A 10,316-nucleotide genomic window follows, 5' to 3' on the forward strand; every position below is an offset into this window, starting at 1 on the left:
TCTCACAGTCACATTCCAGAGGAAACAGCCAATTGGACCCTCCCTGCTCATTTCTTAATCCCAATCCCACACTTCTTTGGCACTTGGAGCACCACTTTTATCACCCAATTGCAGCCCATTAGAGAGCTCCATGTCTAGCAGGGACAGGGACCCCTGGGATACTCTCAGCAATGCCTGAATCCATGGCAGGGACCTTGCTTTGAGCTCCCCAGGGCCGGGCACCCCGAGGATCTCCCCGAATAATCCTTTCAGTGCGCGCTGGAGTCCTCGGGGTGCCCCAACCCGGGGGGCACCCACAGCACTGTCCCTCCAGGGGGCCAAGTTGGTCCTAAACTGCAGGGGGATCTTGCCTGTGTCCCAGACTGGTCCAGGGATCTGAGGCCCTTCCCGAGAAAATCTCGGTGCCGGCGTGAAGGGCCAGAGATCCCTTGGAGCCACGGGAGAGCAGGCACAGAGTCCCTCCTGGGGGGCAATTCTGCTGCCTGAAATCAGCTCTTCAGAGAAGCCTCTAACACTCAGCTGGTAGGTTTTAGAAGCCAGGCATTCCTACACACCGTAAGATATTTTAAGGGTTTACTGAGTGAAAAAGCATAAAGCTTTTATCAGGGACACCTGACCTCCCACAGACAGCTCCTTTCCCCTTTCACTACAAAATTACTTCCATGGTATCATTTAATACCAAGTGCCCAGGAACCCCAGACTGTGCTTTCCAGAACAGAAAATAAACAGAGGGAAGGAGCTTTGCACAAGTGTAACAGGCTCCAGAACAGACCTGACTTTAGTTCTACTCTTTGTGTTCAAATACAGCAGACAAAAGCTCCAGCAGGAGAGCTGGCACATGACCCATGGAACCCTGAAAGTCCCTCTCACGAGGGCTGGAGGAAAATCACAGCTGTGCCAGTCCCTTGTGCCTGCAGATGCCTGGGGATCCTCTCCATCCACCTCGTGCTCTCCCAACAGCAGAAAGGGTGACCTCAGGGACACGGTGGCACTCGACATCCTGCTGAGAGAGCAAGGAAACCTTTAGCATAAAGGGGAGTTGGAATCTAAAGCTTCCTTTGCTGGGAGCTTTGTGCAACCAAGAAGGGGAAAATTTGCATCTCCTTTGGTACAGGTGTCAACAGGGGCTGAGACTTTTTGCCTTTTTCAGACAACTGTGCCCTTTTTGGCTCCCTGGCAGCTCCAATGGCACCAGAACCCCCTTCCTGCACACCCACGGCTGTCACACACAGGCACCCACACACCTTTGCTCCAGCCCACACGGGGCCAACATTTCCTCACCCTGCACATCCCAAGGGCAGTAGTCTTGCTAGAGAGCACAGTGGGATAAACTGAGAAAATGATTCGAGCTGATTAAGAGAACACAGTGTAAGGTCACTATGACCGGAAGAGAAAAGAAAAACAAGCCATAAAACTTAATTGGGCCCCTTTAAAGAGATAAAACAGGTTACCTCCCTTTTACCTTGTGTAGGATTTATAGTGAGAGAATTTTGTTTAGTTAGCTAGATAAGAGCACCTTTCTTAAAATTTATAACTTTGTATAGATAACAAGCGAACACCTGCTGAAAGTCTCATTTAACAATGTGTAATGTTTATACCCATGTACCTAACGATGTGTAATGTTTATACTTATGTATAATGAATATTCATGTAGTAGCTGGAAATAAATGTAGAACAAATGTCTCCTTTGGGTGTGACAGGCGTTGGGAGTTGTTGAACCCCTTCCCTGATCACCCAGCGCTGAATTTGCTTTTATCATATAATAAATTCTGATTGGAAATTACCCGATTGGGTTTCTATTTCTCACAACAGCAACCCCCCAGTCCTTGCAGACTGCCTCCCTGCAAAACAGGAATCATTTTTCCTGGACCCTTCTCCCACAGTCAAGGGCTTTTCAAACTGCTGCCGTGCCACCAAACCTGCTCAGGGTCCCTCCCCGCTTCTGCCTGTCCTTGCATTTAAAGGCACGGGCACATTCTACCTTCCAACAGCAAACCCAGCTCCTCCCTGGCAGTATAAGCCCTGCTCTTACCTGGACAGACTGCCGGGCTGGGCACAGCTGTGGCTCATGGAGCAGCTTCCCAAGGCCCTTCTCTCTCCCCGCAGGAAGCACAACTCGCCTCCGCACCAGGGGAAACCACGAGCCAGGCTGCAAATGGACACAGAGCGAGCAAGAAGCATTAACGCAGCAACAAAAAGCCCGGCCCCCACTGCCCAGCACAAGGCGCCCCTAAACGCCCCCCGGCTCCCCCGGTCACAGACCCAGCGGCCAAGGCGCTCTCCCCTCCGCAGCCCGGGCAGCAGCGGGGCCGCACCCTCAGCCCTCACACGCAACCGCCCGCACCCGCCCCGCCGGCCCTTTATACCGCGGCCCGGCAGCGCTGCCCAATCAGCGCTCGAGCGCCTCCGCCCAATCCCAGCCGGCCCGGCCCTGCGGCCCCGCCCCGCCCGCTCAGCCCGGCCCCGCCCCTCGGCGCGGCCCCGGCCCCGCCCCTCGGCGCGGCCCCGCCCCCCGTTCCCTCAGCGCGGCTCCCGCCGGGGCCGGGGAAGGGCGGTGGGAGCTCCGCGGTCACGGCCCGGCCGGGAGCTCTCCCGGGACAAGGGGAGCGGGGCCTGCGGGGACAGCGGCCTTCTTGGGGACGGGCAGGGCGGGCCGGGGGGCGGGGCCGGCGCGAGCTCTGTCAGAGCAAATCTGGTCATTCCCGTGGATCTGTCTTCGAAACTGCGGGATCGTAGCGTTTTCCAGGAAACAGTAACGAGGGCAGAGGTGAGGTCATAGGCTTCCAATTCGAATGATTTGGTGGATATAAGAGTCATCCTTGTATGTTTTACACTCCCCCTTTTCTTTCCGTGATAATTTAAAAATTATTCCTTTTGAAGTTGGAGAGGAAGCGATGCCAAACGAACGGCAGGGAAAGCTCACAGAATCCTCATGGGAATCCTCACGGAAACCTGGCGTGGTTTGGGTCTGAGGAGCCCTCAAGGATGCTCTCGTTCGGGGACACCTGCCCCAGGCAGGGACAGCCCCGCTGTGCCGGGTGGCTCCGAGCCCCGTCCAGCCTGGCCTTGGCCACTTCCAGGGATGGGGCAGCCACGGCTCCTCTGGGCAAGCTGTGCCAGGGCACCTCCCGACCCTCCCAGGGAAGAAGGTCTTCCCCATGTCCAATCTCTCCCTTTCTTCTCTGCAGGCACGGGGCTGCAGCGCTCGGGGCCGCCGGGCAGGGCAGTGGCGGGGACCGGCCGGGGCGGGGGGTGCGGTGGGGATGGGGGGGGGTGGCCGCCTTCCCCGGGCTTTCGAGAGAATAATAACGAAGTTTAACGACAAAATAAACATTTAAAAATACAACAAAGAACGCATTCAACCCGAACAGTTTTCTGCAGGAGGCGGGCTGGGACGGGGAATTGTCGCCAAGGCGGCCCAGGATCGGGGCGGGCTCTGCGGCGGGGACGATGCCGCTGCCGGCCGGGGAAAGGCACCTTCCCCCCACTGCCAAAAAGCTGGGAAGGGATAACCTCTGCCTGCAGCTGCCTGGAGCTGCTGTTGGCCCTGGGCTTTCTGTGCCCCTCGTGGCCACGGGCCGATGGCAGGATCGCTCCAGCCCTGGCACAGACGGGCTGAAGGCGAGCCCGGGGTCTGTGCGGGGCAGGGCTGCCCCTCGGCCCCTGAGCGCGGGGGTGTGGAGGGAATGGACCGGCCGGGCTTTGGCAATCTGGCCCCCAGAAAGACTGTGTGACCTCTTCCAACAGGGGAGGACTGAAGCAAGCGGGGCCAGGAAGAACTGGAGTTTCTGGGGAATAAAAGCTGGAAGTATCCCCCTGAAAATCCCCCCCCCCCCGGGTGGTCACTGGTCTGACTTGCACAGCCCGGTGGCCTTGGCCAGGAGCGGTCCTGCTGGAAGTGCCTTTGCCCAGGCTGTAATTTTAATTTCCATTGGGTGCTGGCAAAGCCCCCCTGGGTGAGCCCCAGTGCCTGGCAGGAGCAGAGCGGGCTTGCAGGGTACTCATTGCAGGCGTTGTGTTTAAGGGAAGGGCAGGGGAGCCTTTCTCTGGCCCAGAGGAGCTGCAGTGTTTCCCTCTCTGGAAGAATAAAAACTAAAAAAATAAAAACCAAAGGAGAAAGAAAAGAAAATGAAAAATAAAGAGAACAAAAAATAAACGAAATAAAGAAAAAAATAGAAAAGAACGTTAAAAAAAAGGCAAGAAAACTAAAAAGGAAATAAAATTAAATAAAAGAGAAACAAAAACCCTTCTTGGGTGCCCCGTTTACTCCCCGCCCCCCCGGCCCCGCCCTCCGCCCCGTAACTTGGGGGTCACCCCTAAACTGTGAGAAGGGGCCCCCAAAACGTGGGTGGGGGAACCCCAGGGAGCCGCAAAAGCGGAGGGGGAGCCGCGAAACGTCAGGGAGGGGCCCCGGAACAGCGGGCGAGGCGCGCGCAGTGAGAGAGGGGAGCCGGAACGTCGGGGGGGGGGCAGCCAAGGTGGCGACGCCGGCGCATGCGCAGTCCTTGGCAAGACGCCGGCGATGACACGGTAATTAAGGGCGGCGGGAGGGGGACCGGCGACGCATGCGCAGTGGTTCTCGTGCCGCTGCAGCGCTCCCCGCTCAACTTAAGAGCCGATTCCGGCGGGACTTGTGGTCTTCCGTCTCTCCCAGGGTGTGCGTGGGGGGAATAACGTGAAGATTTTTGGGGCGAAAGCGCAGAAATTAGCGAGGGACGCTAATTCGGATAAAGTCGGGTACCGGAAGTAGAGACCGACCGGACTGTTTTCGACGGCGCACCACCAAAGATGGCGCCCTCTCGGACCGAAAGTCGTCCGAGGCTACCCAGAAAGAAAGATGGCGGCGCCAGGACCGGAAGTCCTCCAAGGCCGTACAAAAAGATGGCGGCCCCAGCCCGGAAGTTCGTCCCTAACCCACAGTAAAGATGGCGCCGCCAGGACCGGAATTTAGTCGAAACCACACTAAAGATGGCGGTGAGAGGCCCCCCTTGCTTCAGAGAGGCGTCCTACCTGTTCCCTGACCTCCGCCCCGACCCGGATCCCCGCCCCGCGCCCGCAGCGCCGTCTCGCCGCGCCGCTTCCCGCTGTGGGGACAGGGCGGGGCGATCGGCGGCGTAGGGCGCGGGCGGCAGGTTCGTGGGCGGCAGCAGGCACCGGCGAGGGCAGCCCCCTCTCGGCGGTCCCTCCGTGCCCTGGAGATGCTGTGATGCTGTTTAGGTAATGCTGATTGTGTTTCCCCCACTTTGGCAACGCGGTCATTAAAAAGAGGAAAATAACGAGTCTGTGGCCATGCCCTGCACTTGGGAGCTTGCAGGCTCTGGGTTAAACTTGGCTCTCTAATGTTCAAACTGTGCGCGAGGGTCGGTGCCCGATCAGGGCCAGCGGCGGGGCCGGACGGGGCCGGCCCGGGGGTCCCTTCCCCGCGGGGTCGCAGCCGCGGGACCCGCCCCCGCCCCGCGCGGCCCCGCCCGGCGTTGGGGGCTGCGGCCGCTCCCGGCGCTGCCGAGGCTGCCGGGGAGGGACCGGCCTGTGCTGGGGGCACGGGGGTCGTTCCTTGGGTTCGAGGGCGGCAGCGGGAGCGGCGCTGCGGGGCGGGACGGGCGGGAGGGGCCGGGGGAGGGCGGGGAAGCCGCGGCGGGGCCCGGGGGCTGCAGCTCTCTGGCTTCCCGACTGGCTTTGCGGACATTTGCCACCTTCGGAGGAGGCACAAATCCCCGCGGAGCTGAGCGAGGGGTGCGGGGAGCGCAGCGAGCTGGGGCGGGGCTGTGACCAGGGCAGGGTGTGCGCAGTGCCCCAAAACCCGCCCGGAGCAGCCCCAGAGCCCAGAGCGAAGCGCCGCGGGATCGCGCCGGCCCCGCCCCTCCACCCGCCCAGGCCCGCCCCCAGGCCCGCCCCCAGGCCCGCCCCCAGGCCCGCCCCCAGGCCCGTCCGGCCCCGCCCCTCGACCCGCCCGGCCCCGCCCCTCGACCCGCCCCCCTGGCTCGCGCCGGCCCGTCCGGCCCCGCCCTGCCCGTCCCCAAGAAGGCCGCTGTCCCCGCAGGCCCCGCTCCCCTTGTCCCGGGAGAGCTCCCGGCCGGGCCGTGACCGCGGAGCTCCCACCGCCCTTCCCCGGCCCCGGCGGGAGCCGCGCTGAGGGAACGGGGGCGGGGCCACGTCGAGGGGCGGGGCCGGGTGAGCGGGCGGGGCGGGGCCGCAGGGCCGGGCGGGCTGGGATTGGGCGGCGGCGCTCGAGCGCTGATTGGGCAGCGCTGCCGGGCCGCGGTATAAAGGGCCGGCGGGGCGGGTGCGGGCGGTTGCGTGTGAGGGCTGAGGGTGCGGCCCCGCTGCTGCCCGGGCTGCGGAGGGGAGAGCGCCTTGGCCGCTGGGTTTGTGACCGGGGGAGCCGGGGGGCGTTTAGGGGCGCCTTGTGCTGGGCAGCGGGGGCCGGGTAAGCCCGTTACCTGCCGGGTGCCACCGGGGGGGGCCGTGGCAGCGCTGCGGGGCTGTTGCTCTCTGGGTGTCTCAGGTTTTGCTTTGGAATTCCAAACCCTTTCCCCGTACAGGGTTAGGAGGCAAAGACTGGTTTCACTGAGTTTCTTGGTGCTGCATTAATGCTCTTTGCTCCTTCTCTGTCCAGCCGTGCCCTCCCTGGGGCTCAGCTCAGGTCCGTGCCCAGCGGCTGGTGGAGTGTGGCGAGTTGTGCTTCCTGCCGGGCGGGAGCTGCCTTGGGAAGCTGCTCTGTCCCCACGGCTGTGCCGAGCTGGGAGCTTGGACAGGTAAGGGCAGGGCCCGTCCTGCCGGTGAGAATTGGGTTTGGCTGGGGGAGGAGGGAATGGAGTGTGTGCCTGTTAACTCCACGGAGAGCCAACAGCTGGGAGAGACCCCGAGCAGGTTTGGTGCCACGAGAGCAGCTTCAAAAGACCTTGAGTGTTGGAGAAATGTCCAGGAGAACTGGTTCCTTGTTTGCAGGGAGGCAGTTTGCAAGGACAGGGGGGTTGCTGTGCTCTCTAGCAAAAAAAAGGTTTCCTTGCTCTCTCAGCAGGATGTCGAGTGCCACCGTGTCCCTGAGGTCACCCTTTCTCCTGTTGGGAGAGCACGAGGCGGATGGAGAGGATCCACAGGCATCTGCAGGCACAAGGGACTTCTATGACTCCAACTTGCCTACTGCAGATGTAGGATGGACTTTCAAGATACCATTGGGAATGTGCCAGCACTCTCCTGCTGGAGTTTTTGTCTGCTGTATTTGAACACAATGAGTAAAACTGAAGTCAGGTCTGTTCTGGAGTGTGTTACACTTGTCCTTCCCTCTGTTTATTTTCTGTTCTGGAAAGCATGGTCTGGGGTTCCTGGGCACTTCTTATTAAATGATACTATGAAAATAATTTTGTACTGAAAGGGGAAAGGAGCTGTCTGTGAAAGTTCAGATGTCCATGATAAAAGCCTTATGTGTTTTCAGTCAGTAAGCTCTTAAAATATCTAACAGTGTGTAGGAATACCTGGCTTCTAAAACTCACCAGCTGAGTCTTAGAGGTTTCTCTGAAGAGCTGATTTCAGGCAGCAGAATTGCCCCCCAGGAGGGACTCTGTGCCTGCTCTCCCGTGGCTCCAAGGGATCTCTGGCCCTTCACGCCGGCACCGAGATTTTCTTGGGAAGGGCCTCAGATCCCCGGACCAGTCTGGGACACAGGCAAGATCCCCCTGCATTTTGGGACCAAATTGGGCCCCCTGGAGGGACAGTGCTGTTGGTGCCCCCCGGGTTGGGGCACCCCGAGGACTCCAGCGCGCACCGAAAGGATTATTCGGGGAGATCCTCGGGGTGCCCGGCCCTGGGGAGTTCAAAGCAAGGTCCCTGCACTGGATTCAGGCATTGCTGAGAGTATCCCAGGTGTACCTGTCTGTGCTAGACATGGAGCTCTCTACTGGACTGTAATTGGGTTCTAAAAGTGGTGCTCCAAGTGCAAAGGAAGTGTGGGATTGGGATTAAGAAACGAGCAGTGATGGTCCAATTGGCTGTTTTCTCTTGAATGTAATGGTAAGAGCTACAGGAGTGCAAGGTGTGTGTTCCAGTCCCCAGCATTTGGTTTGCACATGTCCTGCTCAGACACAGGTCCAACTTCCTCAGTCCTTAACCCAGTAGAGGGAGAATTAAGGGCTGGCAGTGTTAAATGTGACTGGTGTGACAGGAGTTAAATTGGGAAAACGTTGGGGAATTCCTCAGTTTGTCTCTTTGCCAAACTCACCCAAACCTGTGCTAGGAAGAGATTGAGTAGAAAAGTTGAGGCAGAAATGAAATTGAAAACTGGGGATATTGAAACTGTAATTGCTGGAACTAAATGTGTCAAAGCAGCAGCTCTTGTTGTGCAGGGAATAACTCCTGTCAGCAGCAAGGTCCCGACTGAAGTGGCAGCTGCAATTGTTCCTGTGGTGTGGGCCAGTGGAGTTGCAGGAGAGTGGAAGAGGGCAGAACCTGTAGGTATTACCCCTAAGCCAGAGTCTGTACTGGTAAGGCAAAGTCAGTATCCTTTAAAATTAGGAAGCCAAATTGGATTGGTTCCAGGTAAGAGCCGAGTTTGCTCCTCATGGTTTGATAGTAGAAGGTGAATGCAAGGACCTGTAGAGAAAGCAAATGGGAAAGATGATTGATTGCTGGGAGCAGGGGCTGGCAGACAGTGGCACTGGATGTTTGGTTGTGGTGGGGAATGAGCAGCTTGACCTGCCCAGGGTTGTCTGTGCTGGGGGTGGGTTTGGGTCCTGTGTGGCCACAGGTCTGTGCAGCAGCTGGAGCCTGGGCAGGTTTGGGGGCTGTGGTGTGCCAGGCTGCTGAGTGTGTTGTCCCTGTGTCCTTGGAGTGTCCCAGTGTCCCTGCTTGGCTGTTTGTTGCCCTGCAGGCAGAAGAGCCCAGGCCTGAGATGGCTGAGTGTTGGTGTGAGCCACAGTGGGTGTCCCTGCCCTCGGGACAGTCCCCAGAGCTGCCTTTGGCATCCCCTGCTGAAGGGTGGGAGCTGCCCAGAGCCAGCAGCATCCAGCTGGAGGATCCAGGAGGATGCAGCTCCTGTTGTCTGGGAGGTAAGAGGTGGGGTGCAGGAGCTGGCAGGGGTGTTTGCAGGCAGAGGGAGGGCAGGAGCAGGAGAATTGCAGGTGCAGCAGCTGGGTCAGTGCTGGATGGAGTCAGGCTGGGAAAGGTCCCTGAGTGTCAGGGCAGGGGAGAGCCCAGGGTGGCCCTGGGAGCCCTGGGGCTGTGACCAAGTGCAGTGGGCAAAGGAAGGGGCACTGGAGAGCTGGGCAAACAGCTGGAGGAGTTGCAAGGAGAACCAGGAGACTGGAATGCAGGAGCAGCAGCTCCCTGTGTGTGTGTGTAGAACCAGGTGTTCTGCAGCCCCAGTGAGGTGGGAAATGAACCTCAGGAGGCTGGGAACGAGTCCCACAAACTGGTTAAAGTGGGATGGACTCTTCCCAAGTGTCTGAAAAGCTTTTCTTTAGTGTTGCTTTTATCAGTTGAAAACTGGAGTGATTGTCGAGGTGTTGGCACTTGTTTTCCTGTGTCTTTGGTGAGGTGTTGACTCAGTACCTTCCTTGGAGCTGCTGTTGGATGAAGAGGTGCCCCCAATTGACCTGGAAGGTCCTGGTTTTCTTCCCTGCTTCTCCCAGCTTGTCCAGGAGATGGAATTCCAGTGCTACAGTCTGGGTGGGTCATGGTGCTCCCAAAAGGAGCCTTTGTGCCTTCAGGGCAGGTTCTGGTGCCCCTGGAGCTGTTGGGAGAAGCGTAGGGTTGGCAGGGAGAGGCTTGGAATGATGTTGTTGTGGCACAGAAGAAATGAGCAGTGATGGTACAATTGGCTATATTCTCTTGAATGCAATTATAATAGCTCTAGGAGTGCCAGGTGTGTGTTCCAGTCCCCAGCATTTGGTTTGCACTTGTCCTGCTCAGACACAGGTACAACTTCCTCAGTCCTTAACACAATAGAGGGAGAATTAAGGACTGGAAGTGTTAACGTGATTGGTGTGACAGGGGTGAAACTGGGAAAACATTGGGGAATTGCTCAGTTGGTCTATTTGCCAAACTGACCCAAACCTGTGCTAGGAAGAGACTTCCTGAAAAACTTGAGGCAGAAATGAAATGGAAAACAGAGGCTATTTAAACTGTAATTGGTGAAACTCAATGTGTCCAAGCAGCAGCTCTTGTTGTGCAGGGAATAACTCCTGTCAGCAGCAAGGCCCCGACTGAAGTGGCAGCTGCAGCTGTTCCTGTGGTGTGGGCCAGTGGAACTGCAGGAGAGTGGAAGAGGGCAGAACCTGTAGGTATTACCCCTGGTGTGGGATCTCTCCTGGTAAGGCCAA

At 58.5% G+C, this 10,316-nt stretch overlaps 1 long non-coding RNA gene across 6 annotated transcripts; it reads left to right on the top strand.

Annotated features, from left to right (window-relative positions):
* Positions 1-6,267: 6,267 nt before the first annotated feature.
* On the top strand, positions 6,268-10,209 carry LOC114003436. 6 transcript variants are annotated; one of them, XR_005563404.1, is made up of 6 exons: positions 6,268-6,365; positions 6,617-6,755; positions 7,019-7,251; positions 8,828-9,044; positions 9,532-9,663; positions 10,169-10,209. It is a non-coding gene; the product is annotated as an uncharacterized LOC114003436 (long non-coding RNA). The 6 variants fall into 6 exon arrangements; XR_005563406.1 differs by having other exon boundaries at positions 8,867-9,044; XR_005563405.1 differs by lacking the exon at positions 9,532-9,663.
* Positions 10,210-10,316: the final 107 nt, after the last annotated feature.

Source organism: Pipra filicauda, unplaced genomic scaffold (genome assembly GCF_003945595.2).
Source record: "Pipra filicauda isolate LSUMZ 115617 unplaced genomic scaffold, ASM394559v2 scaffold1092_size29937_pilon, whole genome shotgun sequence".
NCBI classification, from domain to species: domain Eukaryota; kingdom Metazoa; phylum Chordata; class Aves; order Passeriformes; family Pipridae; genus Pipra; species Pipra filicauda.